Here is a 6,208-nt window from a genome sequence, read left to right on the forward strand (position 1 = left end):
TATTAAATCTCACAATAAATCAATTGGAAAATATTGCTGTTTGTGTCAGAAATTACAAAAACAGGTATTTTACGGTTGCAAAACAGTGGTTCATATAATCATGAAAATGAATTAGCTTACTTTATTTTTTAGTATACTTAAAATTATTTAATGTCCCAAGTTTGTGCAGTAGCCAAAGATGCAAGTACAGGACATCTGCATAACCTTCTCTAACAGTACAGAAAGATGTCTCTCAGCGCCCTCTACTGCTTGTTGGTTTGCCCCCAGGGATCTAATACTTCCCAGTTCTTCAGCTCTATGAAGACTACAGTAGAGTACAAAGGGCCCGAGCTCCTGTTTGAAACTAATGAAACGAATTTCGACCTCAGCTGTCCTTGACAGACAACGACAAAGTTACTGACACCAGACAGCTGTCTGTCCCAGAGCTCTCCATAGCTCTGCCTATAGGCCCACACATCTGGGAGCAGCTGTGGGAGCAAGGTTGGCTGATGGTCAGGGCTGTGTGTGTGTGTGTGTGTGTGTGTGTGTGTGTGTGTGTGTGTGTGTGTGTGTGTGCGTGTGTGTGAGTGTGTGTGTGTGTGTGTGTGTGTGTGTGTGTGTGTGTGAGTGTGTGTGTGTGTGTGTGTGTGTGTATGTGTGTGTGTATGTGTGTGTGTGTGTGTGTGTGTGTGTGAGTGTGTGTGTGTGTGTATGTGTGTGTGTGTGTGTATGTGTGTGTGTGTGTGTGTGTGTGTGTGTGTGTGTGTGTTTGCCGGCAGGCCTCCAGTCTCTCTCTCTCCCTCTCTACCCCCTCACCCTGCCCTGGTGAGCTCACCAGCGGACAGAGCAGAGCTGCAGTAGGAGCCAAAGTCTGCGGAGTTCCAGAGTCAGGATGACACAGTCCGACAGGTGGCCTCTGACACACTGCAGCAGATGTTTCCTCCACAGGCCAGGGAAGCAGGTGCAGACGGCTGCTGTGTCTCCCTCCCTCCCTCCCTCCCTCAGCCCTTTATGGTGGCTCTTATCTGCTGTGATAAGGAAGGAGCCATGGGAAAGACTGGTGGTCCAGATAAACCTGGAAGTAATGGGGTAATTTAGCTTGACCACATTTCTCAACGTGGAGAATGTCTGATGAGAGCAGGACCGTTGAGTAATCCAAGCGTTAGGGCTGTATCAGCTATCCTCATAATAGCTGTAGTAACACATTACTTAAGTCTCACTGTCAGTTGTCAAATATGATGGCGAAAGTCAACCTCAATTCCAACAACTCCTTGTGAAGATGAAACATGTTCTGTGAGGTAGAGTCTCTGAGGGATTAGGAAACACTGCAGCAGATAATGTCCCAGCATGCATTTCTGGCCTGCTCTAATGCAGAACAAAGACTCAACTGATATTTGAGCTCAATATTATGAGACCACACATTGTGGTTCAGTGTTGAAGATCTTACGAGGTTGGCCAATGCAGATGTAACTGCCTGTTTATGGGGGGGCGGGGGGGGGCAGAATAGTGAAATGATGCTCATTTATTGTGAGACACAGTAATTTTCACCGCATTTTTCCTGAATAAGCGGACAGGACAGGATGTCACTAGCTCTCTGCCGAATCAGGGTTGTCGAATCAGATATCAAGCCTCACGCCTGGCGTGTATGTACCTGCACAGGAGCAGTCAAGCAGTTTATTCCCAATCCCTCCTTTCTTGCAATGTTAATCTCTTCATCTTGTCCCCAAGTTAACTTCCTTGAATCAATAGGTCTCCCCCCCCCCCTCTCTCTCTCTCTCTCTTTGTTCATATCTCAGGCATATCTGAATTGGAGCTGGTTAAAAAGACAGGAGAATGGTCTTTTCTGAAGAACATGCAGGCCGTTCACATAGACCTGCAGGATACACACAGGCTACACGCGCTCTACTGTACTTGTATCTGGGCACACAGACCGAGAGAGGTGCCAGAGAAACATTTACAAGTCCTGTCCTGAAGAATGCAAACAGAGTATGCTTATCTTGAAAAAGGGGTAAACTTTAGACAGTCTTGTTGTAGCTTGCCTGTATGGTCTCTTCGTTGTGGCCCTACAACGTACTGGAGACCTTTATAGAGCATCCATCCATACGATCAGGGTCTATAGATCCTAGCAACATATCCCCCCCCTGTGTATGTGTGTGTGTGTGTGTGTGTGTGTGTGTGTGTGTGTGTGTGTGTGTGTGTGTGTCTCTCTCTCTCACTCTCCCTTTCTCTCTCACTCTCTTTCTCTCCCTCCCTCTCCCTGCCCCACCCTCCTCCTCCTCCTCTTCAGGACCTTTTTCTCACCTCTCCCAAAGAGAGCTGACAGCCTCGGAAGGAATGAGTCTTTGATCACCTGACAAGTCATTGACAGAGCTGAGCCTGCACCTCTTCTGCACATACCTACTGTGTGGAGTAACCTGCGATAGCACCCACCTTCTCCCACTCACCGACTAGACTGCGGGAATGACACACACTTAGTGAGTACTCACTGTGTGTGGTGGACGTGTGCAGCAAGACCCGGTTCGACACTCGGCACTGGAATGTCCTCTAAAACCACCCCAATCTTGCTGACCTCTGCTCCACCTCTGATAAATGAGAGGTTTATCGCAATCCTCCTCACGTATGTGTGAAGAGGATAGTGATACACACATACACACACACAGACCCACGCCCCCACACGTACTCACACACAGCACGCCCACACACACACACGCCCACGCACACAAACACATGCGTCCACATATACACACATAGCACACACACACACAGCATACACACACACCTACACACAGCACGCCCACACACACACACACACACACACACACACACGTGCACATATACACACATAGCACACACCCACACCAACAAACGCACACACGGCAGGTGTTCAGTGGCGGGCAGACTAGCGGCAGCAGCGCTACGGGGTCAGTGTGAGAACAGCAGCAGGTGCACCTGCACAAAGGTGTGTGAGATTATGCTCATTATGGCTTTACGGCGTTCATAGCTGAGCGTCATGCTCTGTGGCTGATAAGAGCCGCCGGCACCTGTCTCTCACTGGGGCCGGCACGTCCGCAGGAATCTGGTCGGTGCTTTTTGGCCGCAACACAGATGACGATTGGCTACTGCCCCAGAATAATAATCATTGTTTTTTAAATTGTTTTTTTTATTGTACACAAAGGTGATGTAACCGCTGCAAATATCTCCTTCTCGACTGACTGGCTTCCCAGGGCCCGAACGTGTACTGTCATTTTAGTTATCTGAGGCAATGCACTAAATTTAGGTGTGCACAAAATGAATAAAATCCCCCAACCAAGCATTGTGAAATTATTCCACACACAACTCACAACAGACCGCGAGGACAAAGGCGTTTGAATAGGAGGCCTTCCTTCCATTATGTGCAGCGGTGCAGGCATGAGAATAGGGTGGGGGGGGGGGGCTGAGGGGGGGGGGGTACAGGAGAGCCACGACGGACTTCTTTCTGACCAGGTTTGAGAGAGTCGCTTGCCGCGGAGGAGAGCTTTGATTTCCAGCCCCAAAAACCTCTCAACGGGGCCAAGGAAAACACAAAGGCCGTCCCTGTCATCTAACACGGCAGCATATGGACTCCGCTCCCACAGAGTCCTGCTCCATGTAAACATCTCATTAGGCGCTCGGAGGGCGGAGGGGCAGGGGCCGTAAAAACGTTGCAGGAACAAAACAGCCCCCCCCCGCCCCCCCCCCCCCCCGGCCATGGACAGTGTCAATTAGGCCCCGGTGTGTGATTGCTAGCTGGTGACGGCCCACTACAGAGGGAAGGTAATCACCTCAAATTAATACCCACATAGACTCAGGGTCTTTCTGCTTGAAGGAAGCCTTTTAAAGACTTGCTGCATCCCGCACATGACACACACAAGGACACACACACACACACACACACACACACAAACAAACGCACATCAATACAGAAACACAACCCTTTCGAAAGCAGGTTTTTCAGAGGGTTAGGATGGGTCAGGGGAGTTATAGAGGGGGTGGTCAGATTAGTGGTCAGGCCTTTGTGATGGTGGTCCAAAGAGCCTCACTATGACGGGATCTAAAAAGTGGCCAGGGGACACAAGACACAATGGCCAAGATGGCTGGAGAGACGCATGTGGTTTAAGGGGGAGTAGCTTTGTGTTTAAGTGGAGCCAAGCCGACGAAGATGAGCCCTGAGGCCGGCAAGCTCGTCCACCTGCTGAGCTGTTCCCTGGAAAACAGAGGTCTGAACTGGTCCACCACTACCGCTGTGGTTCAATACCAACACTATTCTACCTACAACCCTCATGTTCAATCGCCTTTAGATCCACCCTATTATCAAAAAACATTTGACCCAAACCCAAGAACATTAAATAATCATTACCGTCTCACTGTCAAATGGAACCGTTAAGGTTTCCTCTGTTGTCTACATCCAGTGTGGGCTTCAGAGCATTTAGTATGATGATATTCTAGGTGTTAAAAGACAGCGTGGGAGGGAAGCCAAGCACGTTCTGTTTTATCTGTTCCATTCTTCTCTGGTGTGGGTGTGAAATACATAACATTCCCTGTTAGTGGTGGGGCGAGGGTGTAGGACCAGGCTGAGCACCAGCAACAAGTGCGTGCTTGACTGCATAGTTGTGGAGGTGGGCATGTTTGCATTGGCGCTAGGGAGCTTCTGAGGGGGGATGGCGTGCTGTAGGTGGGATGGCGTGCTGTTCAGTAGGTGCTCCAGAGGTGTCTGGATTAAAATGATTTATGATTATGACAAGCTTCAACTCCACATAAGATGAGATATAGCTTCAATGATCCCCAGGTGGGGGGGATTTGGTTGTGTTTTCCCCTGTGGAAGTACAAAATTGGTTACGTGATTAATTACAATGCAATGGTTCACACGCCCTGTGTGGGGGCACAATGAGAACATTTTGGTTGTAGGCCATTCATGAACCTTACTGTAGATATCAGTCATTGAATACAAAAGAGAAACCGTTTCATGACTTCTCTCTTATCTAAATTATGATTCATGATGATGATCGTTGAATGTGCTGCCTTTAAAATGACAACTCTGGAAAACAAAAAAATACATGTCTGTACGCCTGGTTTACAGCACAGTGAATGATTGAAGTGTCCTTTCAAGGCGAAACACGCCATTGTTTCCCCAACAATCCCCCAATCTGAGCGAGGAAGTGATACACAGGACACAAACACAATGCCCAGCCCGGCTGACTAGCCCGACAACACAAGCCTGGCTCCACCAGCAATGGGAAAATGTTCCTATGTTCTCTGAAGCACCAAGGCCTCCCCTTCCAACATAACATACCACACGCACGCATGGGTGCGCATGTGCACACGCACACACACACACACACACACACACACACACACACACACACACACACACAGACACATTGTACACGTGTGCACACACTTACAGTACACACGAACATTAACATAACATACCACACGCACGCATGTGTGCGCATGTGCACACGCACACACACACATTGTACACGTGTGCACACACTTACAGTACATACGAACATGAATAAACGCTCTCCCTCTCTCTCACACACACACATACACACACACACTGTACACTTGTGCACACACTGTTATGTATTCACGTACACACTTACAGTACACACGAACATAAACGCATATACACGAACATAAATGCTCTCACTCTCTCTCTTACACACACACACACACACTCTTAAGAATCATTTGGACAACTTTAAGCCACACTACAACAACTGTGAGAGATGTGTCTCCTGGTGCTGACTAGTTAACCAGGCCCTATTAAAGAAGCACAAAGCTGTAACAGAAGCATGATGACACAGTGTTATGGTTGGGAAGATCTAGGGCTTTGTGGACGATGGTTGAAAAGCAGACACCTTGGGATCTAAGGCTCCCAGGCCAAATCAAGCAGCACCATAGTCAACAGTCTCACTTACTTAAACACCGTTCCATCATCAAGACCTGGCTCCCTCTAGCACCACTTAGGCCAGAGTTCCTCTGCTCCTCTCCACCTCTCAGTTCTCTGTTTACTATAAACACAGATAAGAGGCATTTTAGAGCACACTTGTTTATTTGTCTTCTTTCCCCCTTTGTCGATAAGATCAGGAGCAGCACTTTGTTGGAGGCCCTAATCGTCCCGAAACACAATCCGATAGCAGGTATGCGCTCATCTCAGCTTTTTTCTTTCCATGGAATGGGAAAGTGTTGATGTAAAACGGTGTGA

This window comes from Borostomias antarcticus (genome assembly GCF_949987555.1).
Source record: "Borostomias antarcticus genome assembly, chromosome: 5".
Lineage (NCBI taxonomy): Eukaryota > Metazoa > Chordata > Actinopteri > Stomiiformes > Stomiidae > Borostomias > Borostomias antarcticus.